Source organism: Acinonyx jubatus, chromosome A1 (assembly GCF_027475565.1).
Source record: "Acinonyx jubatus isolate Ajub_Pintada_27869175 chromosome A1, VMU_Ajub_asm_v1.0, whole genome shotgun sequence".
NCBI classification, from domain to species: domain Eukaryota; kingdom Metazoa; phylum Chordata; class Mammalia; order Carnivora; family Felidae; genus Acinonyx; species Acinonyx jubatus.
In genome coordinates this window covers 73,912,126-73,935,582 of record NC_069380.1, presented here as the reverse complement: position 1 = coordinate 73,935,582, position 23,457 = coordinate 73,912,126, and the positions used below count along the sequence as shown (strand labels likewise).

Sequence of the window (23,457 nt, the reverse complement as noted above, 5' to 3'; positions counted from 1 at the left end):
CAATTCAGTGGACTTTGACTGTACCCCTGCCCAAGATTCTGCTACCTGCTATTACATTCCTTGTCGCAATTCTCCTTTATTCTCCCACTTGCACACACTTGAAATTATATTTAGGTCCTCCCAGCTCTCATTTGGCCTTTGCCTACCAGGCTCCGCTCACGCAATCCAGAAAATTGCTAATCTATATTGGCCTCATAGTCTTAGCCTGGCTCTAGCCCCATGACCATGTCTCTGGGTCAGATGCTTATCATCTCTTACATGAACTATTTCAATTGCTCTGCAGTGCTTTCCCTGGATAAAATCTATGGCTTTTTGTATTCACCTCCCATACGGCTGCCAGATCTTTCTTAATAAAAGACAGATAATAAATAATAATCTTGCTTAATAAAAGAGAGATAATTCACTTATCTGTTCAAAGAACTCCAGTGACTCACCATGGTGGGCCGAGGAAAGGTCACTGTGGTATTTAGTGTTCTCCAACACCTGGCTCGAACCCCACCTCTGGTCAAATCCTTCTTCTGTCCTTCACACACCACTTCCGAGGGTGCAATAACCTCGTACGGTTATGCCCTTGCTCAAGTGCCCCTCACCTGAAATGATGTACTTGCCTGCCTTTCTTCCACATTCCAAGGTTCCGTTGCTTTTCCTCCTGGAGATTTCACTTATTCCACTAGTGATCACAAAGTAATTCCCCCATCTACTTTCTCAGAACAATCAGAAGATTTGGGTTTGTAGAGCCTGAATCTCTGAGAATTTTTGGAGTCCTGGATAAGAAAAGGGATAGAAAACTATGAGTAAAAAATTTTGATGGGGAAGTGAATATTTTTCCAAGTGAGAAAAGAAATCCCACGATCTTAAACATTACTTAAAACTAAGAAAAAAGAAGAAGAAGAAGAAGAAGAAGAAGAAGAAGAAGAAGAAGAAGAAAAAGAAGAAGGGGTGCCTGGGTAGCTCCGTCAGTTAAGAGTCTGTCTTTGGCTCAGGTCATGATCTCACAGTTCATGAGTTCGAGCCCTGCGACAGGCTCTGTGCTGACAGCTCAGAGCCTGCAGCCTGCTTCGGATTCTGTGTTTCCTTCTCTCTCTCTGCCCCTCCCCTGCTCATGGCCTGTCTCTCTCTGTCTCTCAAAAATAAATAAATGTTTAAAAAAAATTTTAAGCTGATGAAAAGTATAAAAATCACAAATTGTGTAATATGATGTAATATTTTCATGAATGAGTTATCTGCCAGATCTGTATAACACTGGTGATAATATTTTCTATAATAAAGGTAATATTTATATATTATAATATAGTTACATGTAATATATCATACATATTATAATATCAAGGATAACATTATATCATATTTTTTACTGTAGACGGTAAAGAAATGTAATTCAGTATTACATTCATCATGATTGATCAAAATACGTTTCAGATTATCGATAGCTTAGAACTTACTTCTGCCTAAAAACTTGTTACTATTATGAAAAATCATAGGATTATCAAATCTGAGGAAGTTCCATCTACTTTTTTTTTTCATATATGAGTTGGACTACTTTGAAGAATGTTCCATAGACTAGACTCTCTCTCTAAACATTTCAAATTTAGAGACAGACACTTTCAGGGGTACATGCTTGAGGATACCTTGATATTGTGATACAACTGTACCTGGCAAGAGGGTGTCATGACCCTGGGGGTAATGCACAGTGACAGAAGAATCCTTTTCTACCCAAGAATGTCTAGCCTGAGTCAATTCCGTATGGAAGTAACTGTAAACAACATAACTATTCCGCCAAACTCATACTAAATGTACACCTGACTCACCGTCTTCCCAGCAGACCCCCTGCTAATGCCCTGGGCCACTCCACTATCACCCAAAGGAAAGGCAACAGATGAGGGGCTAAGATGACCGGAAAGACAGCCTAGAGTCCAACAATTTCTAGTTAAATAGCTCCTTTCATTGTTGGGACTCCACCCAATGACGGATCCCTAAAAATAAGCTTATCTTCATTAACTTCAACAATGTGCTAAGGACAGATTAATCTACCTCTAACAACCCCTTTGTTCCCTGATGTGTTGTATTGCACGTTGTTGTATACATGCGTTGTGTACCTGCGCTTTGTCGATCTTCGGTGCTAGCATGTCTAATTCTCTGCTGGACTGATGATTGGCAATGAGTTTTGTCTTTGTACCTTTCACGGTAGCTGTGCTCTGTGGATATCCAACAATTACATGTTGATTTCAAAGGAATTAGTTTGAGAATAGCCAGGAGTCCTATTGAAAATTACATCTCTTCCTTCTTTACACGTTGAGCTAGAGGTCAGAGATACAGCTGTACTAGTTAAAATTAATTTTAGGTACTTCTATACTTAAGAAACTAATTAGCTTTTGCAGGGATTAATTCATGCAACAGTGAGAGCGCATCAAGCTGATTATGATATTTTGTGCATAAAAAATAGCTGTCAAAGGGTAAAAAAGCAGAATGTCTGAGTGAATAATTAAAAGACCAGTGTTTGCCCTAATAATATTAATCGAATGAAAGGATCTAAACCTAAAATATTTCCTTCGGGGAAACTATGCATTAATCATATTTACGTTAAGTTGAGTCCTATGAAATTGCCACTAGCTCGCTGTTTCTATCATATACAATGGCAATTTTGTACAATTCAACCCAATGCATTAATGTATTTGTTCTTCAGTTTTTAGTCATAAAACCCAGGAAAAAAGTAACATTTTTCCCTATACTCAGTCCTCAGGTTGCTTTTAGAAATATTACAGATTGTGTAAAGTGAGCATTCAGCTAGTGGTTATGTTTCACTTGGCCACGCTTACTGTGAAAAGACAATAGCTATAAACAAAAGCAAATCCACAAGGATACTTATTTATAAGCTGTAATTCTCGATACTTTCACACAATGGGTTACTTCATTCTGTGATCTTAGACGAACGCTGGAGTGCAATATCTACATTTGAGCTTTATGTGGAGACAAGTAAAAAGCAAGATCTGCCAGAGTTAATATAGCCAGATAATGCATTTTTTTCTCCAGAAATGCACACGCCAAGTAGAGCATATGCATACCCCACAGCTGTGGTACCATAACCTCTATTTTTCCCCACCATGTGTTCTCAAAAGGCTTGTATCATCTTTCTCCCATCAGAACTTAGCTTTATGTCATGTCAGATCTTGATCAATTATTCCCATGACATTTATAGTTACTGGAATGCAATATAATATAAAAGTGGTATTTAAAAAATCAGAGCAAGTATTAATAAATACGTACGTATATACATACAAACAAGTATGTGTATACACGTATAGTAGCAAATTTGGAAGCACAAAGTGAGAGGTAGAAATCAACAGTAACTCTGAGGCTCAGAGATAAGCCAATGTTAATACATATTTTTGTTTGTTTGTTTATTTTTGAGAGGAGGGGAGAGGGGCAGAGAGAAAGGCAGACAGAGGATCCGAAGCAGGACCCACACTGACAGCACAGAGCCTGACACAAGGCTCGAGGTCACAAACTGTGAGATCATGACCTGAGCCCAAGTCAGACACTTAACCAACTAAGCCACCCCGGTGCCCTTCAGCGTTAAGATTTTGATCCAAAACCTGCCAATACTTTTTCTATGCCTATATGTAAATTATGAAATTCAATTTTTTAATGACCTAGCTTTATTACGATATAATTCACATATCATACAATTTACTCCTTTAAAGTACAGATTTCAGTGGTATTTTATCAAATCCCTACAGCCATTACCAGAGTCATTTTTGGAACATTTTCATCACCTGAGGAAAAAAATCTGTATGCTTTAACCATCACCCTTCTCTCCCCTTCCTTCCCCCAGCCCTAGACCACTGCTCATCTACTTTCTGTCTTTATAGATTCTTCTGTTTCAAACTTTCATAGGAATGAAATCATAGAGCATGTAGGTTTTTGTGACTGGTTTCTTTCACTCAGCGTGATGTCTTCATGGTTCATCCATGTTGTAGCAGGTGTATTTCATTCGTTATAATGTTCCATGTCATGTATATATCACATTTGTCTAACCATTCATCTGTTGAAGGACATTTAAGTTGCTTCCACCTTTTGGCTCTAATGAATATCGTAGAAGTTTCTGTGTAGACATGTGTTTTCTTTTCTCTTGGGTATCCACTATGAGTGGTATCACTGGGACCTTTGGAAACCCCGTCTAATCATGAGGGGAACTTTCAGACTGTTTTCCTTTTGTTACTCAGACATAGAACAGTAACACAAGTGTCATTTGTGGTTTGGGTATTTTCTTCACAGCCACCTGTCAAAGAACATAACAGCAACAGAACATGGCATTGGCCCTACTCCACAGGAAAGGCCAATTGAGTGGGGAAGAAATGACTTCTCAACACATGTAGAATATTCATCCCTCTCAACTCTTCCCTAGATCCTTCCTCTTGCCTTAGTGATGCTATATTATATCGCTTGGATGTGTGATCTTCTCCTTCTCATCTATCCCTAATGCATAGGTCTGGCATCTGAAGTTCAATATTTTTAAAGTGTATAGGCATGGTTACAATGCTAATGAGATATGTGAAAATAGAGTAAAAATAAAGTAAAAAGAGAGTTAATTTCCATAAAAGAAACCAGAGGACTTCATTAGTGACAGATCAACTTATTCAACTATAGTATAAAGAACCTAAATTCACAGTAAAGATATATCCCACGCCCCTCAAAATAGATTATGAAATATACATGCAAATATATACAAATAAAATATGTCATTAAATGGCTGATACAAGTAGAAATAGGTTGGAAGGTTCTTATGATGTATTCATAAAAATATAGGAGTTAAAATATATTTTCAGATTTCATCTGTGGCATAAACTATGGTTATCATATATATCCAATATTTTTTAAACATTTTCTTAATGTTTATTTATTTTTGAGACAGAGAGAGACAGAGCATGAGTGGGAGAGGGGCAGAGAGAGAGGCAGACACAGAATCGGAAACAGGCTCCAGGCTCTGAGCTGTCAGCTCAGAGCCAGACGCGGGGCTCGAACTCACGGACCATGAGATCACGACCTGAGCCGCAGTTGGACGCTCAACCGACTGAGCCACCCAGGCGCCCCAATATCCAATATTTTTTCAAATGAAATACCATATCATCTTAAATCATTTTCCTCAAAACCCCAAAAAGAACACACAGTAATTCTTCTTACTGGGGATAAAGGGCGATAGCAGTTTTTTCATCAGTCAATATCAAAATGAATCACTGTCTCTGTTTTCTGCAATTGAATTGTGTCCTTTTGTCCAAGGTAAGAACTAAAGGTTTGAATGTTTGAAGTATGGAGCAAAATTGTAACATTTCAAATTAGCATTTGAGCATTTAAAAATCGAGTAAGGGGTGCTTGGGTGGCTCAGTCCGTTAAGCATCTGACTCTTGGTTTCGGCTCAGGTCATGATCCCTGGGTCATGGGTTTGAGCCCTGGGTTGTGGGTTCGAGCCCTGTGTCAGGCCATGCACTGAGCATGGGGTCTACTTAGGATTCTCTCTCTCTCCCTCCCTCTCTACCCCTCTCCCACATGCATGCACACTCTCTCTTTCTCTCAAAAGAAATAAACTTTCAAAAAAAAAATGAGTAATACTTCATCGGGAGACCACCAGAGGACGTTTCCTCTCCCTTCTCACATCATTCATGTTATACAACAGTTTTTAGTATATTTTCGAAATGCTACCAAAAAGCAACCAAAAGGACATGCATTTGAAATAGATAAGTAGTTATCTATATTTGAAGAGAATAAAAAATCAAACAAGGTGGCAGGCGGGATAGTCCCACCAGGATTGGAGCTCTTACAGGCTGGTAATGAGATAGGCCGCAGGAGAGCTAGTGCTTAGGACCAAAGCCTCGATGGGCCCATTCATAACCTTGTGACCTTGGGCAGCTTAATTCAACTTCAGTGCCTCAGACTCCTCATCTGTTAAATGGGGTTTTTGTCTGAGACGCATCTACTTCCCGGGGCTTATAAATGGATTATACATCAAGCGGAAGCCACAGAGGAAGCTGTCAATAAAAGTCAACACAAGTTCACTGGAGACCTCAAAGCCAGTCTAGTAGTGAGATCAGAGGGAGTTGAATGGGAAGTGGTATCTTCTTAGCTCATGATCTAAAGAATTTCTTTTTGTAAAATATAGTATGTGAATGTAAAGAAAATATACACAATCGCATTTCCATTGCATGCAACGTAGACGCACGTGCACGTGTGGTTTTAGACATATAATTTAGACAAAGCATTGCGAGTGGACGATGAGACTTCAAATGCTCGACTACATTTCTAAAAGGGTGTGTGAGGGATTCATGCTAACAGGTTTTTAATCTGAAGTTTGGGGATGACCATTTCATATTCTACACAACGATGGGAATACAAGTAATGCCCCTGAAGGGTATACCTAAAAAGGATTAAAAACCTTTTCAATGGTTTATCTTTTACCACCACTTAATGAAAGAAACAATGCGAAGTTTTAGGAGGGATTTAACTTGAGGGGGAACCACAGGAGTCAGGTGCTGGTGGGGGAAGCTGAGACAGAACTCTGGCATCTAACCTGAGAAAGGACCGCAAAACTAGGGCATTTGGAGCCCTAATTTACAGCTATATACAGGTGACTCTCTCTCTCTTTCCAATCTCCTGCCACGTTTTCTGCCTCTGGGATCACAACCCGCTGTTAGCCTGCCTACGCTACGGAATTGTTGGCTGATTGCTCCATTGTTTCCCCTGGTTCTCCTTGATAAACTGGCCATCCCGTGGCTGATCTTCGTGTTGTAATATGATTACCAGCCTCATCTTAATTACTTGTCATTAAAATTTCCGTCATTTGCAAATGCGCCATTAGGTATGAAGTGCCCCCAGCTGGGCTGTGGCAAAGAGTCAATCCCTTCCTGGAGGATTTTGGGGCTCTCGGTTCCTAGGGCCTTCCAACCTTCCTCCCTGGACAAACCTCTGAGCCGTTGCTCTGGATCCTTGGATGGCCTCCATAGACTGCTCTTCCCCACTTCCCTCTCCCATTGTGGAATGTCCTCCCAGGGAATGATCTGGAGTGGAGGTAATCAGGGCTCCATATTCTTAGCCTGTCGTGTCTGCAGACAGGCCTCCATCCAATCAGCTTAGAGCGGTCTGATGACCCCTTTGGGACGAGCCCGGTCGTACCAGCTGCTGATGGACCAAAGGTGACACTGTCTCCAGGAACTGCTCTCAGCGAGCCCAGTGTTCCATTCTGTTTACCTGTCCCTGAGCCACTCTGCATTCAGGGACTGGGCATTGCAGAGAATAGGGGAGGGTAAAGTGGCGCCAGGCCACCACCACCTCCCCTCCCTCCCTCCACCCCGCCCCCACCCCAAGTGGGAGGGGGTATCCCGAGCCCAGCGCTCCTGCTCTGCTTTGACTCTTGTGCGTCCTGTGTTCCAACCACTTTGAAGTTGACCCTCACCTTCTGCCCAACCTTGCTTCGAGCCTTGGAAGATCATGCTTCTGAATATGCTTCCCAGGAAGCCCCCTGGCCTCAAACCTCAGCATCTCAGCGTGTGTTCCTTGGGTAATCTCAACCATGCCTGGAAGGGTCTGAGGGATGCTGCAGGGAACCCTTCAAGTTTACTGGCTATGTGGCACAATAATCCTAATCTCTGGAATCCGTGAATAAATTCTATCACAGGGCATAGCAGTATTAAGGCTGCAGATAGAACTGGCATTGCTAATTAAGTAAACTAAGATAGGAAGATGATTCTGAAGAACCCAGGTGGACCCAATCCTTGGGGCCCTTTAAAGTGGAGGATGGAGGGGGTGCCTGGGTGGTCAGTTGGCTAAGCATTGGACTTCGGCTCAGGTCATGATCTCAAGGCTCGAGAGTTGAAGCCCACCCCCCACCCCCCTCACCCCCACCCCCTGTGGCCCTCTGTGCTGACAGCTTAGAGCCTGGAGCCTGCTTCGGATTCTGTGTCTCATGCTCTCTCACTCTCTCTCAAAAATAAATATTACAAAATTAAAAAAAAAAAAAAGTGTAGGGTGGAGGCACAAGAAAGAGAGCCGGAGAATTTGTAGCTTGAGAAGCATTTGAAGGAGTAAAACATCACCCCGCTGGCTGAGAAGAAGGAGAAAAGGGGCCACGAGAAGGCCCCCACAGTGCCAAAGTCTGGAAAGGTGGGGGGCCTGGGTGGTTCAGTCCATTCAGGGTGGGGCTCTTGGTTTCATCTCAGGTCCCTGATCTTACCCTTCATGAGTTCAAGCTCCACATGGGGTCTGCCCTGACAGCCCAGAGCCTGCTTGGGATTCTCTCTCTTCCTCTCTCTCTGTCCCTCCCCTGTGCATGCACGTGCTCTCTCTCAAATAAATACACTTAATTTTTTTTTTTTTTTTAGTTTAGTTTAAACCTCTGGAAAGGTAAGGGAACCAATTCTCCCCCTTGAGCCTCCAAAGGTGGCACAGTCCTGCCCACACCTTGATTTGAGCCAGGTGGAAGGACTTCAGACTTTTGATCTCCAGAATTGGTAGGAAAAACATTTCTAACAGCAGCAAAAGAAACCTAGTACCCTTCCTTTCTTTTCCCTCTGTAACAGGTTGGGTTTTAAGTCTGTCACTGACTGTTATATATCTTCCTCCAGGCGTCGGTACCTTTCTCCAAAGGAAAAAATGATAGCTCCCTCATATTTGGCTGCTGGCCCAAGAGCTCTCTCTCTGTCTAATTGATCAATTAATTAATTAAATAAAACCGCACCGTAGATTCAGCAAAATGTCATGAAGAAAATTTTTGTTTGGAAGTTCCAGTCTATCTTCTACTACTCACCCTCTTGTGATTATCTTGTGCTAACACTTCCAGAACCCACATCATTTTCCCTCTCGCATCCCCGCTCTCTTCAGGAAAGGAAACGATTACGAAAGTCGCTAAAGGTACACGAAATCAGGTTTAAAATGGAAAACGACATTGACAAATACCGGGTTAGAAAAGCATTACCTCCCCCTGGGACAGATCAACTTGATCATCGTCAAAAAATCTAAGTTGCCGGCAAAGTGACCTGTCCTACATCGTAGGAACTTTTGGTCGGTTAGGAACCCTGCTTCTTGCTGTTTTATGGAACAGATGAAGCAGGAAATAATTAATCTCAACATCACACCGTTGGTAGTTTCAGAAGTGGACACCACAGAAAACGTCTGAATAGCTAATTGATGGTTCAAAACAGCCATTAAAGTCTGCTTTGCATTACAGCGTGACAACAGTGGGCATGTTATCCTCTGCGAAAATGGTGGGGAGGAGGGAGAGTGAGAGCAGATTTATCTTCTGTTGTACAAACTGACACTTTCTTTATATATGAGGTTCCTTCACCGAGGCATTCAACAATTCCTCCTGCCGTACAGAACCTTCTTCCGTTTTGCTATAATTAACATATACACAGACTTGAAGAATGTAAGCCCACTATGGATACCATGGCTTTGGGGAATGTTACCTACTTCCCAAGGAGCGTTTAGCGGAAAAGAATAGCCATGACAAAGCACCAAATACAAGGGCCAGATGGCTAAATCACGTGGATTGGAAACGTTTTCTACAAAAACGTGTCTAAAAGGTCAGAGGAAGGTGTGAGCGGGTCTCCCAGCACATGTTATCTACTGGGTAACACTTCGTATCCATCATTATTGAGCTTATGGGGAAGTCGACCTAACGCAACACCCCAGGGGGGAGGGGAGGGCAGCGGTCACCCAGGTAAGGGAAATCTTTGTGGGGGCCACTGTTGCCCCTCTGTCTCCCATTAGGGGTGATGGCTGGGGCTCAGTGCAGCCCTTCTGGTATCCGTAAGCTTCCTGCTTTCCTGTCTGCCTACCCATCTGTGCAAATGGGATTCAGCGTGATCTTAAGTCTGTCTGAAAATGAGATTCAGTTGCAAGGTAAGAACTGTTAATAGAAGTGAACAAATGGAATCAAAAGGTGTTGATATGTTAAATTGTAAGCTGACTTCACACAACTATCTCTTTTTAATATGACAGTAACCTGCGGCTGTGATCACTCTCCTCTCACAGTGCTGCCCTATGTCGAGTTTACCAGTGACTCAGGACACCGCTAAGGCTTTCCGCAAAACCGGATGCACCTCAGGGGACAGTCAAGGTGACCGAATTCTCAGTAGGTGTGAGGCTACGTGTCTTGACCTTTTTCAACTCTGGGAGGGTGTTTTGCGTAGTATTTTCCCTCCCATAGACGATCACATTGATGTGAAGCACAGAAAAAGGCGACCTTTGTTTCGTTGTAATGTCTTAAGTTGGCGCCTTATGTTGGACTAGAGGCACCTGAGTTCCTTCCAGCTGTGGATCAAATAGCACCTCTGCTGACCTGTATTTGGGGGTATTTTCTGAGTCTCCATTGGGGAGCTGTCGCGCAATTCCAGCACGATGACCGATAAGGCTAAAGACCCCCTGTTTTTATTTATGTTTTTGTATGGAGAAGAAAAACACCGAGAAACATCTGTTCACATACCTGACAGGCTGCCTACACAAAACTTGTACGAGTTGAAAGAAATTAAGCAGTTTAGAAGCGAATCGCATCCGAGCGCTTTGTCAAGGGTCGCACCACAAACTTGACTCGAGGCAACCAGCTTACCCCCACGTTGCCACCATTACCAACATCTCCACGGACCGAACGCATTCTGTCTCTTTACAAGTGCAGGGTTTTTAGATCTGATAAATAAAATGAATATTAATATTTAAGAGCAGCAGGAGTTCTATCTGATCGTCCAGAGGAGCACCAAAATGAATATTTAACATGGTGTCCACTTAGGGTACTCTAAATATCGTTACTGGCTTTTGTCCAGCCACGGAAAAAAAGTGGGGGAGGCATCTACATACTGCTTATTTTAATTAGGTGAAATTATGTGGTTCAATAAAGCATGACAGCTTGCATAATGAGAGGAGAGACCCATGTTTATGGGAGAATTATTGGTGACAAAAATGTTGGCAGTATGCATGTTTCACCGAGGCGGCTGAAAGCCAGCGTATTATCTTCTCATTCATAATTTCCTGCATTGCCTTTTTAAAATAAACCGATATCAGGCAGGAGGGGGGAAAGGGGAAGTGTTTGTTTTCTTTGCTTAACAAAAACGAAGATGATATGTTTGGAGTATTTTGAAGATGATCTAAAAAGTTGCCAAGGAGGTTTCCTTTCTGCCCCTGCCTCCCCCACCTCTCCCTGCGTCCCCACCTCCCCCTGTCTCCCCCATTCTCATCACACTGTTTTCTCTCTCTGAACCTCCGTTTGATTCTTTCATATGTGTTACATACATATGCGTCTATATTGTATAAATACACACACACACATACACACACACACACACACATATACTTGTATATCCTGTTTAAAAAAAAAAGAAATAAAGCATTTGAAACAGACAAAATGGAACAGAAGGAAGAGATTCAAAAATGGAATGATTATCGCTCCGTATTTTTTTTCCTCTTTCCCTATATTTGTTAAGAGACACACAGTGCTTAGTTCATAGCATTCTATAACTTTGATTGCAAGTATATTTAACTTAAACCACATTAAAAAATATTTTTAATGTTTGTTTATTTTTGAGAGAGACAGAGAGACAGAGGACAAGTTGGGGACGGGCAGAGAGAGAGGGACACAGAATCTGAAGCAGCCTCCAGGCTCTGAGCTGTCAGCACAGAGCCTGACACGGGGCTCGGATTCACAAACCGTTTGAGATCATGACCTGAGAGACAAAGTTGGACACTCAACTGACTGAGCCCCCAAGCTAGCTCATACACCATACTGCTTTAGAAAGTTAGTGTATATCTAAACGCAATGCCATAGGCTAAAACATGAATATTGATACATTCTGCTGTTTAAAAACTCTTGTCTGGCAAAATCATCATAATCAGCATTTCAAAAATTATCAAACAACCTAAAGAAAAATAACAAGGATCAACGTGTGAGTTATAAGGGTGCCTGGGTGGCTCAGTCAGTTGTGTCTGACTCTTGATTTCAGCTCAGGTCATGATCTCACCGTTAGTGAGATTGAGCCCCGTGTTGGGCTCTGTGCCGACAGTGTGGAGCCTGTTTGGGATTCTGTCTCTCCCTCTCCCCCTGCCCCCCGCCCTGCATATGCTCGCTTTCTCTCTCTCTCTCTCTCTCTCCCTCTCAAAGTAAATAAATAAGCTTAAAAAGACATATTAGTTATATAACTAATACATAAACATTTTCAGAATTAGGAAAAAACAATTATAATAGAAATTCAAAAATATGAGCATGTGACTCACAAAAGAAAATAACAAAAGACCCCATAACTGATACAGAAGGGTATATTCAATTATTCAAGAAATATAAATTAAGACACTCCATACATAAAATGTTTGTCTAACACCTCTGCAAGATTGAACTTAAAATACACAATATTTAGTGCCATTAGGATTTCAGGCAAATAAATGCTCATTTTTCCCTAATACCTATTAAAGCATAAATTATGTTGACGTTTCAGAGGGCATTTTGACCGAGTACAATAAATATTTTTAGTAAGTGATTATTTGTGTTCATAACACTTTAAGGAATGTGTCCACTGGGATTAATAAAGCATATTACTTGCTGTTAGGGTCTTCTTTTTTTTTATATAACTTTTTGCAAGGGTACAAAACAAAACCAACCAAAAAGAAATTAGTTTTCAAAATTAGAATTTTCTAATATGGCGTTATAAAACTGATTCCATTTAGCTATAAGGAGAAATGTCTCAAAATACATTGTTAAGTGTAAACCCTGGTTATAAACAGGGTAAGCATTGGGACACTTCTTTGTTGTTGTTGTTATATAAAAGGCCTAACTTGATATTCTTCCATTCTTTGGTGGGTAGTTAAATATTTTAATTCTTTTTTTATTTCCCCAATGAGTTTTATATGATAACTTAAAGAAATAAGGAAAAACTAGTAAGAGTTAAGAAACGGGTGACGTGGTAGGTGTAGATGAAGAAAATGACAGCGGACCAAAAGCATGTATGTATGTATGTATGTATGTATGTATGTGTGTATTTGAGGGGGAGGGGAGACAGAATCCCAAGCAGGCTCCAGGCTCTGAGCTGTGAGCAGAGCCAGACGCGGAGCTCGAACTCATGAACCCTGAGATCATGACCTGAGCTGAAGTCAGACACTTAAACAACTGAGCCACCCAGGCACTCCTACATATATATATATATATATATACACGTATATATACATATATACGTGTATATATATATACACGTATATATGTATATATACGTGTATATATATACGTATATATACATATATACGTATATATATATGTATATACATATACGTATATGTATATATATACGTGTATATATATATATATATATATATATATATATATATATATAAAATGAGTTATATATACCAAAAAGTAACCCTGCATGGGACCTGAAGCCCAGTGGGCAAGCTCTACACTCCACCACCAAGCTCTGAGGCAAGCAAGGCAGACAGAAGAGAAATTGGCAAGGAGAGAAGAGGTATGGGCAACTGGAGGGAAGCAGACATGAAAGAATGAGTCCCCTCTGACCCTGAACATGCTGAAGGAGGAAGGATGTTCTGAGACCCCAAAGCACAGTGTACAGGCAAAGGACCTAAAAGATGGCCGCCCAAGGGGGCAGTTTTCATTGTCTCTGTCTCTCTGGGGAGAAGGCGGCAAAGAGGAAAGAGTGAGCCACCTTTTACCAAATGGTGAAAATAAGGTGAAAATGAAAAGAAGCAATAAAAGGGAAATAGGTGGCCCTCAGTGACAAATAAAACAAAGTAAACACTCTTAATTCAAAATTGTGCAACTACCCAAATGCACCACCAACACACACACACACACACACACACACACACACACACACACAAATCCATTAAGGATCAGGATTTTGCTATGCTAACAGAAGAGGATATCATTGAAATAGAGGTCTTATCAACCACACCAATAACAAAAGTGAATGGGGAAAAATAGTAAAGCCCTACGTGTTTGTTACAAATAATCAGAAAATTATGTTGAACACACATCAACTGATGAAAATTGCCCCCCAAAACAATCGGTCTTGAAGCAGAGGAAAACTGTCAGGCTACAATTCAAACTAAATTAAATCTTCTCAAAAGTGCATTCAGGGATATGAAAACCACCTTGAGTAGAAATTCAAGGGGCGCCTGGGTGACTCAGTTGGTTGAGCATCCGACTTCAGCTCAGGTCATGATCTTACAGTTCAGGAGTTCGAGCCCCATGTCAGGATCTATGCTGACAGTTCAGAGCGTGCAGCCTGGTTCAGATTCTGTGTCTCCCTCTCTCTTTACCCTCACCCTCCCTCTCCCCTGCTCACGCTCTGTCTCTTTCTCTCTCTCAAAAATATTATAAACAAACTTATAAATTCAAAACGGAAAGGAAAGGACACCAAATTAAGAAAAATAAGAACTTACTGAACTTAGAAGAAATGCACAAGAAGAGACAAAATTAACTCAGAAATAACTAAATGTCAAGACACTCAAGGGAACATACTCAAAAGATAATTTTCAAATGATCTTTGAAGAAAAGTAGGAAAACAACCAAGTAAGAATGTGAAAGGGAAAAAAAAAAAAAAAAGATTCCAGAAGTTTAAGGAGAAAGATGTGAAAATAAAAGACTGCCAAAGGAGAAATACTATGCCTATAATTGGCATGCCTGGGGAGTAAGAACAAAACAGTGGAACAGAACTAATATTTACATCTCAATCTAAGAAAACCTTCTAGAACTAATACCTGAACCAATCCATTGGAAGGACCAACAAAGTACAGGGGAAATGTAACTCCTATCAAGAAACTCTGAGATCAGTTTTCTTCCACTGGTCAGTGCAGGGTCCTTCCTTGAGGCTTCAATGTCTTCTCCATTTATTGGATGCCAGTGTGATAGGATACAGATGTTTTCAAAAGACTGAATGACAGTCTCATGTTCAACTTGCAATTTTCTATTGTGTTCATTCCCATTCTAATCTAAGAAGCGCTTACTAATCGGTGGTGGTGTGAAAGGGCACTGAAACGGTAAAAATAATCCATTTATGTAAACACCAAGTCAGCATTTTCAATACCTCAATCTCCATGTGTAACTCAGATATAACAGTGAGTGAAGGACAGAATTCTTGGGGGTTTACGATTTGAGGTATTCAAAAATCTGTATATAAGACTCGCGATGTGAAAGCTACCTGTTTTCTGTTGAAGGGAGATGGTATTCCAGATTGTTATTCCACAGAGGTGGGAAGGAGTTATGTAAGCAATCCTAGTGAGCTCAGTAGACAAATACGGCAAGGGAACCTTAAACAGGATTTTCCCATGCGTCTCTCTGTTTTTTATCAAAAAGCAAACCATCTTCCAACATCTATAGATCTGATACATAAGTCGAAAATCAGTCATAATCAGCTGGTATCTGCTTTTAACGTCAGCCATAATTAAATAACAATGCAGCTTCCCTGCACTATCTGAAAACAGAGCATTGCTATAAAATCTTTTGTAAGCCAAAATGAAAGTAAGGGAACATTTATCGTTCATTTATATTGAAGAATACAGAGCATTCTGAGACCCCCAAAAATCACCTCTCCTAGGCTTTTCTGATACCTTAGGACACATCTTGCTGATGGACACACAAAATGAATTGTGATAAAGCACAGATGCTCACAGACAAGGTTCAAAGACACCCAGCTTAAGGCCGAGATGCTGAGTGTAGTTCCAAGGAAAGGTGCTTGGTGGTGCCACTCTCGCTGCTGGGGGCGAGCTGCCTCGAGGGCTCCCTGCCAAACAAAGTCCAAACGCATTTTTTCGCCTTTTCTGTAAGAGCGAAAATCCCTTTTGGTTTCTTTCAGTTAGTAAAACCAGGAACTAACGTAGGTCTTTCATAGAAGCAAAGTAGAGTAACACAAACTTTTGAGAAGTAGGGGATAACTGTAGAAGGAAGACATTTCATAATAACAGCAAAGGATTCATCCATTAGCTGTACTACAGTTAACCTTCACAAAGTAGAAATGAGAGAAAGTATAAATGAAATAAACTTAGGGTTACCTTGGTAGCTCAGTCAGTTGAGCCTCCGACTCTTGATTTCAGCTCAGGTCATGATCTCACAGTTGATTTGGTTCATGGGATCAAGCCCTGCATCGAGCTCTGCATTGACAGCATGGAGCCTGCTTCGGGTTCTCTTTCTCCCTCTCTCTCTGCCCCTCCCCTGCTTCTGGGCACTCTCTCTCTCTCTCTAAAAAAAGTAACTTTAAAAAAAATTGAAAAAAAAAAGAAAGAAAGCTGATTTAGACTTTAACCATTTGGAAATCCTATTGTAGTTTCTGTACAATATTTTATTTTCTCATTAGATTTTTGGGTACATTGTTTGAATTAACTCATAAGTGAAAAACAAATTAGATTCTGTAACCGTCTAAATTTACTGTGCATTGTGCTGTTTTAAAGTCATAAGATAGGGGCCACCTGGGTGACTCGGTGAAGCATCTGACTTTGGCTCAGGTCATGGTCTCACGGTTACTGAGTTCGAGCCTCGGTCTACGCTGAGAGTGGAGATCCTGCTTCGGATCTTCTGTCTCCCTCTGCCCCCACCCTCTCTCTCAAAAATAAACAAATAGTAAAAAATAATAATAATAATAATAATGTCACAATATAGGTTATTTGAATTATCTATTTTCCAAGCAATATTACTACACATTCTACATTCTCAACCCACCAACTACCAATCATCTACCTTCCCCCATTTACCCTCTCCACGTAGTTAAATACGATCATATATACATTTACTTAATTTCAAAATAGTAGCACTATCTGGACGTGAATTATGCATTATCATGAAAAATTCATGTCAAAGGAAAGTGAATCACCCGACAATGTGACATCCACAAACACTTTTGCCACCCACCCCATTAAACTGATCACTGGACTAAAATTGTTTTATACCACTTACTGCACTCTTAGAAGCATTATTTTAACATTGGATAAAAATTCACTAGAAGCAGTAAGTCATCTTTTGAGCTCAGCTTTAACTTAGACTCGCACAAAGTCTACCAGTTCTTGACAGAATTTTATACAAAAACCTTAGCTGATACTCAGCTTCTCCAGAGAGCCATGTGAAAAGGTTATCAAAGTGGCCAAGTTAATGCACACGAGCCTAGACCGCAGACGTATCAAAAGAAATGAGAAACGAGAAATAAATGTGGTGACTAGAACTTCTATTGTACTACAATTCCCCTGTTAGAAGTGTGACCTTGTTGGCTGAGATATTGTTCCAAGGGTTCAAACTACTTCAGAAGAGAATTGGAAAACGTTTTGTTGCTCCTTTTATCACAGAATTCTTTATTGTGGGTGGGTATCAACTTCTCAGATCTTGAAAACTACAGAGTAGTCTTGCACATTTCACTCTATTCACGTTCCACTAGAAAATGAGCAGTACCGGACTGTAAGTCCTGTCATGGCATTGACTGTCATCTTTCCTAACCACTGTATCTCTGGCCTTTACCATCCTTCCCAGAACATAATTAAGAAGCACCATAAAGGGGCGCCTGGGTGGCTCAGTCGGTTAAACGTCCGACTTCGACTCAGGTCACGATCTCGCGGTGCGTGAGTTCGAGCCCCGCGTTGGGCTCTGGGCTGATGGCTCGGCACCTGGAGCCTGCTTCCGATTCTGTGTCTCCCTCTCTCTCTGCCCTTCCCCCGTTCATGCTCTGTCTCTGTCTCAAAAACAAATAAACGTTAAAAAAAAAAAAGAAGCACCATAAATATTTGTCGAATAAATTAAAAAAACAAAAACAAGCAAAAAAAAACTGGCTCCTTTTTTTTTTTAACTGTGCACACATATACTCACACTTTAATTGAAAATATAAAACAACTACCTGCCAGACAATAATTACAAACGTTTACTCTTCATTTGCGTAATACATAAATAAAAGACTATTTAATAAATACATAAATAAAAGCTATTATCTTTTATATCATACTTAAAACCCAGCATGTTTAATCTTGACCTTTAAAACCCACTGAGCTATCAATAATTTTCCTTCTTGGTAACTGTTGTTACTAATTAAAAAAAAAAAAACAAACTTATCACATCGATCATAGGTAACAGCACAACTAATTGATGGGAGATGCTTTTCTAAAAACGCTGTTGTGCAATTCATTTGATTGGGATAATTATCCCTATTTTCCTTGACCTATTTTCCTTGACCACTTCCCTGTTAATTCCCACCTAACAGGAATGACAATTACTGTGGGAGAGGAAAGATTGAGGCGCTGGGTTTGGTGCCCAACTCGGATGATAAAAAGGTGTCAGTTTCCATGCATGCATCAGTTTGTTGCACCAAAGAAATCGGTCCCCACCACCACCCCATGGCTTTTAATGGTAGGACGGCCACAACTCAGCAAGAGAAGGTTTGACGTGACACCCAGGTTAAAGTGTTAACAGATTTCAGTTCCTGTGCTTATTTTTGGTGCAGAGCAGATGAAAGAGAACATCCAGCAAAACAACGCAAAGAATCAGAATCGGGGATTTTAAATGAATGGGCTACTCTCTGGCATTTCTGATACCCATCCCTAACATTTGTTTCTTGACCTGACCTCGCCCGGCCTACGCCTGAGATTCTGAACAGTCCAGGATTTCAAGGGGGGGGTCTGCTCGCCTCAAGGGTCCTGCTGGGTCCCTCTGGGAGAGGCGTTCATTCAAGAGTTCTGAGAACAAGAGCCTTTTCATAACCTCAATTACCACAAGGTCAGTACGCAAAGCAGCCTTTTCCAGTGGTCCTGGGCCAGCAGCTGTGGCCCAGGAGCTGCCCTGCAACCAAACTAAACTGTCCTCCGTGTCTGTCTCTGAATGACAGCCGCAAGACGATATTTTCTGATAATTGGCTTTCTGAGCAACCAGACCCAGGAGCTGACTCTTGAACAAATAAAGCCTTGTCAGGATTAAACCTCCATTAGTAATTCATAAGAAATTTCTGTCAAGTTTGCGTGTGTGGTTTTGATAGAACAAAAGAACGTTAATTTCCTGACTACAAGACCTCATATGCTTTAACTTTATTCATATATTGTACTATTTAAAAAAAAAAAAAGTAAATTGCATCTTTCCAATAAATACATTTATGGCCTGCCATGAGATTCATGCATAAGAATTGAAAATTACCATGAAGCTGATGGCATTCTATAAATCGGTTGAGAATCTCGCAATCTCTTCAGCCCTCTGGTATCCAGAGAGGTCTCTGCCTAAGGTCAAAATATGGTATGAACAGGGCATTAGGATGAAACCAATCAAGTGATCCAGTGAGATTAAAAACAATGTTCAGCTTAGCGGAACCCAAGGTACAGTGTTTCAAATCAAAAGTGAAAATGAACCCAATGGCTTAACTTAAAGTCTACTATATAGCCTTATTAAGGAGCTCGTGGTCACATCCATTTGAATGTTTATGATATATTATAAACATACATGTTTGATGCATTATGAAAGGCTCCTTTGATCTCTCCTAAAAACCACAAGACCTTATTGATGACTGCTTTAGCCTGACAGGTTTTTGGACAAAATCCATTAAGGCACACGGAAAATCACAGGCTATCATTTTGGGATAATTTATTTTGAAAAAAAGAAAAAAAGAAGTTTTCCCTAGGATAGTTAGAGAATTGAAATAAGGACTTTCTATAATGCTATTGTTGCTTTTAATCGTGTGTATATGTCTCAAATTTACCCAAGTTAATACTTACCAACCATTATTGCTAAATATTTAAAACTTTGGCAATACACAGAAAATACTGATATATGATTTTTGCTTTTGTTTTTTTTTGTTTTGTTTTGTTTTTTCAGTGCGCTGACTTTTACATGCAATAGGATTGTTCGTGTGTTTCTTCATTTATAAAAATTCCCAGGGTCTTCCGTTCTTCTTTCCCATCTCTCTCATACATTATGTCTTCTTTCAATTATTTCCTGTAATTGAAAGTCTCTGTGTACGCTACACTTACACATATGGGCCCAGGAACCACTTTATGTCCCTAGGCCTAGAATAGTGCCTGAACATATAAAACCACTCAAACAGTATTTATTTAAAAAAATAACAAATATCTATTCTTTTGGATTCACAAAACAATGACAAGGGTATTGATCAGTGGAGACGACCAAAAAAAAAAAAGGTTGAGGTATTCTTGGGAAGACTTGGAAAAGTTAGGGTAAGAACGTTACCCTTATAACGCCATGCAATGTTCAGTGTGGAAGTTGAACAATCCGTCTTTTCAGGAGTATGTTGATATAGTCCTATACGAAAATATTTCTGAGAAGATAAGAATAATGGTGTAGGCTCACACCATTTCTAAGTTTCAAGCAGGCTTTTAGGCTTTCAGACTGCATAAATAAAGGTAGTTTGATATTGATTCAAAAGGGCTCATGCACCCCGATGTTTGTAGCAGCATTATCAACAATAGCTAAATTATGAAAAGAATCCAAATGACCATCAACTGATGAATGGATAAAAAATATGTTACATATATATGTATATATATGATATATATATAGTATATATTATATAATATATATACATATATATGTAGTATATATATCATATATAGTATATATTGTATATTTATTATTATATATTATTATATATTATATACTATATATAGTATATATAATATATATCATATATATTATATATACAATATATTATATACTATTATTCAGTCATCGGGAAAAAAAGGAATCTTGCCATTTGCAACGACGTGGATGGAGCTAGAGTGTGTATTATACTAAGCAAAATAAGTCAGAGAAAGACAAATACCATATGATTCCGCTCATATATGAAGGACTCACCTGATTAAGCCAAACCCACCCAGGATATTCTCCCTTTTGATTAACATGAAGTCCACTAATTAAGCACCTTGGAACAGCTGCAGAATCCTTTGTCATGGATAATGGTATCTCCTTCTACCATTGCCAAAATCTCTTGGTTGGGAGCAAGTTAAACTCCTACCCATACTCAGAGAGGATAACACATAGTCACTGCACGTGGAGAGTTCTCTGAGATTCTACAAGGTACGCAACACACAGTTTAAGAGTCACCTGCTTACGTCAGTGTCTGTCACACTTTCCCATCACCTGTCTAGTCCATGGGTACATTGGAGTTGATAGAACCCTAGTTCCTACCTCAATGTGGTAAAAGCTTACTGAGGCACCTGAATTTTCTCTTTATCCTTTAGCTTGACCAGGGCACTCACCAGAGCCATAGACCTCACTTCATCCTACTCTAAGCAAAGATAAATAAAATTTAGGTTAAACTATAAAGTCAAGCTGGATATGCCATACTCACCAGAAGAGAATCAGATGAATTAAGAACTATTTTCAGGTTCCCAAATTAGGCTTTTCAACTTCTTTAGTCATTAAGAGAAAGAGAAGAAAACATAAGACAACATAATACCATGTATCTCTCTTACCATTGCAAGGGGATCTATGCTTCATTGGGCTTAGCAAAAGTTATGAGTCATCCATGGTGTGGCACACTGCAATTATTTGAAGTTAGAATTCAAATGACATTTTTTCATTAAGGAATTCCTCTGAAACTATAGAAAATTATATGATAAGTACATCAAAGATTCAGAGTTTATGGTTCTATGAACCATCAAGTTCAATAAAAGTTTTGAACAATAAAAGAAAGTGGAGAGAGAGAACTTCATTTAAAAATAATTTCTTCCCACGTTTGATGTTTCTCAAAGAGCTAATGATCTAGTTTTAATGTCTTCTCAATAAATCACATTCAAAATTACTAAGGGTTCAACATAATTTTCGCTTTTTACATTTTGAAAGATAAACGTACCCCAAATCAACTGTGTTCTACAAAAAGAAACAAGCAACCCCTCCCCTACCCCCCCTACCCCCCCCCCCCCCGCCGCCCCGAAGACCCTATTTAGTTTCATCAGGGATTTTTAATTGTCTGTTTGGCCTGGAGCTAATGCAGATTACAAAGTCCAAACACCTTTGAATTAGAAATCCATCACCGATCGGCTGCATCCTTAGGCAAATTACTAGCACAACTTCAGCCTCGGTTTCATGGGGTAAAATATTAGTAAACCCTTCCATAGCTATGATGATACAATAGACAATCTATGTATAGCAATTAATGGAATACCTGACAAATAGTTGGTGGTCAGTAAGCATTGATGCTGTTGTTACAGACTTATGACTACATGCTTCAAAACCTTCTCTTCAATCACTTTTAAGATATTTAACAACATGAGCTGTTAGAGCTTCTTCATTGATAGCTGTGGCAATAATATTGTTGAAGGCTCTGATGCATATTGACTGAGTCCCTTGATGTTGACATGTTGAACGGAGCTCGCTCAAGTCCTGCTTTCACATTCTTGTGCTGGCTAAAAACTGAAGTTATAATCCAGGTCATTGTCTCACTTCTGTATATTATCATTCTTCAATTTCACTTTGCTATGAAAAGTTTTAAATAAGATCAGAGGCACATGATATCATTGAGTTGTTATTTTTCGAACAATGAACAATGGGCAATGATTGTACAGAACAACATAAGAAAATTATGATTTTGCCAATGATTTTCGTATCACGATTCCCCCATAAAATATAAAAGCAAATCCAGTTTTCCGAATTAGTTTGGTCTGGTTTTGACCCAATGTTGGCCTGGTCCAACAGGCATTTATTGTATACAAGCCATGATCTTAGTGTTAAAAGAGATTTTAAGACATAGTAGAAGATTAGATATAATTTCAGCCCTAGGATGTGTCACACCCAAAGAAGATCTGATTAGCACACATGTAACAACAGGAAGTGTACGGATGGCTTAAAGAAACTCCTTTTCTTTTTTTTTTTTTTTAATTTTTTTTTCAACGTTTATTTATTTTTGGGACAGAGAGAGACAGAGCATGAACCGGGCAGGGGCAGAGAGAGAGGGAGACACAGAATCGGAAACAGGCTCCAGGCTCTGAGCCATCAGCCCAGAGCCTGATGCGGGGCTCGAACTCACGGACCGCGAGATCGTGACCTGGCTGAAGTCGGACGCTTAACCGACTGCGCCACCCAGGCGCCCCAAGAAACTCCTTTTCAAAAATTACATCATTGTGAGCCAAATTTTATGGAGTAAACAGAAAAATTTCTGGATGCACAGCAATGAGAAACAGTGGAAACTAGAACAATCCTGGCAACTGGTATTCATTCATTCATCTACCCACTTATTAAGCGTGTATCTATGCCCAGTCTAAGACCCTAGCAAGCGTGTAGAAGTAAAGAAGAGAAAGATGCTACTTGTTTGTTAAAGCCTGGGTGTTGGGAGCAAACACAATGGAGAAGGTTGGAATGTGTTTACTTCCTGATTACAGGAGAGACATGACTGAATAACATAGAAGGTGTATCCTGGAAACTTCTATTGGATACTCCATTGTATGTAGAGTCTTTATAGAGATAATCTGTAACAAAAAGATAATTTCTAATCTTTGTAGTGTTGGTAT

General features: G+C 40.0%; 1 long non-coding RNA gene across 2 annotated transcripts in view; it reads right to left on the bottom strand.

The window, feature by feature from the left end:
* The window catches only part of LOC128314623 (uncharacterized), a 140,577-nt gene that overhangs the window by 17,973 nt on the left and 99,147 nt on the right, over positions 1–23,457 (bottom strand). For both annotated transcript variants that reach the window (XR_008296485.1, XR_008296487.1), the window contains exons 3-7: positions 22,116–22,426; positions 21,300–21,360; positions 19,136–19,215; positions 2,097–2,957; positions 591–764 (exon numbers count right to left, since the gene is read on the bottom strand). This is a non-coding gene — a long non-coding RNA (uncharacterized LOC128314623). The remainder of the gene's footprint in view (positions 1–590; positions 765–2,096; positions 2,958–19,135; positions 19,216–21,299; positions 21,361–22,115; positions 22,427–23,457) is intronic.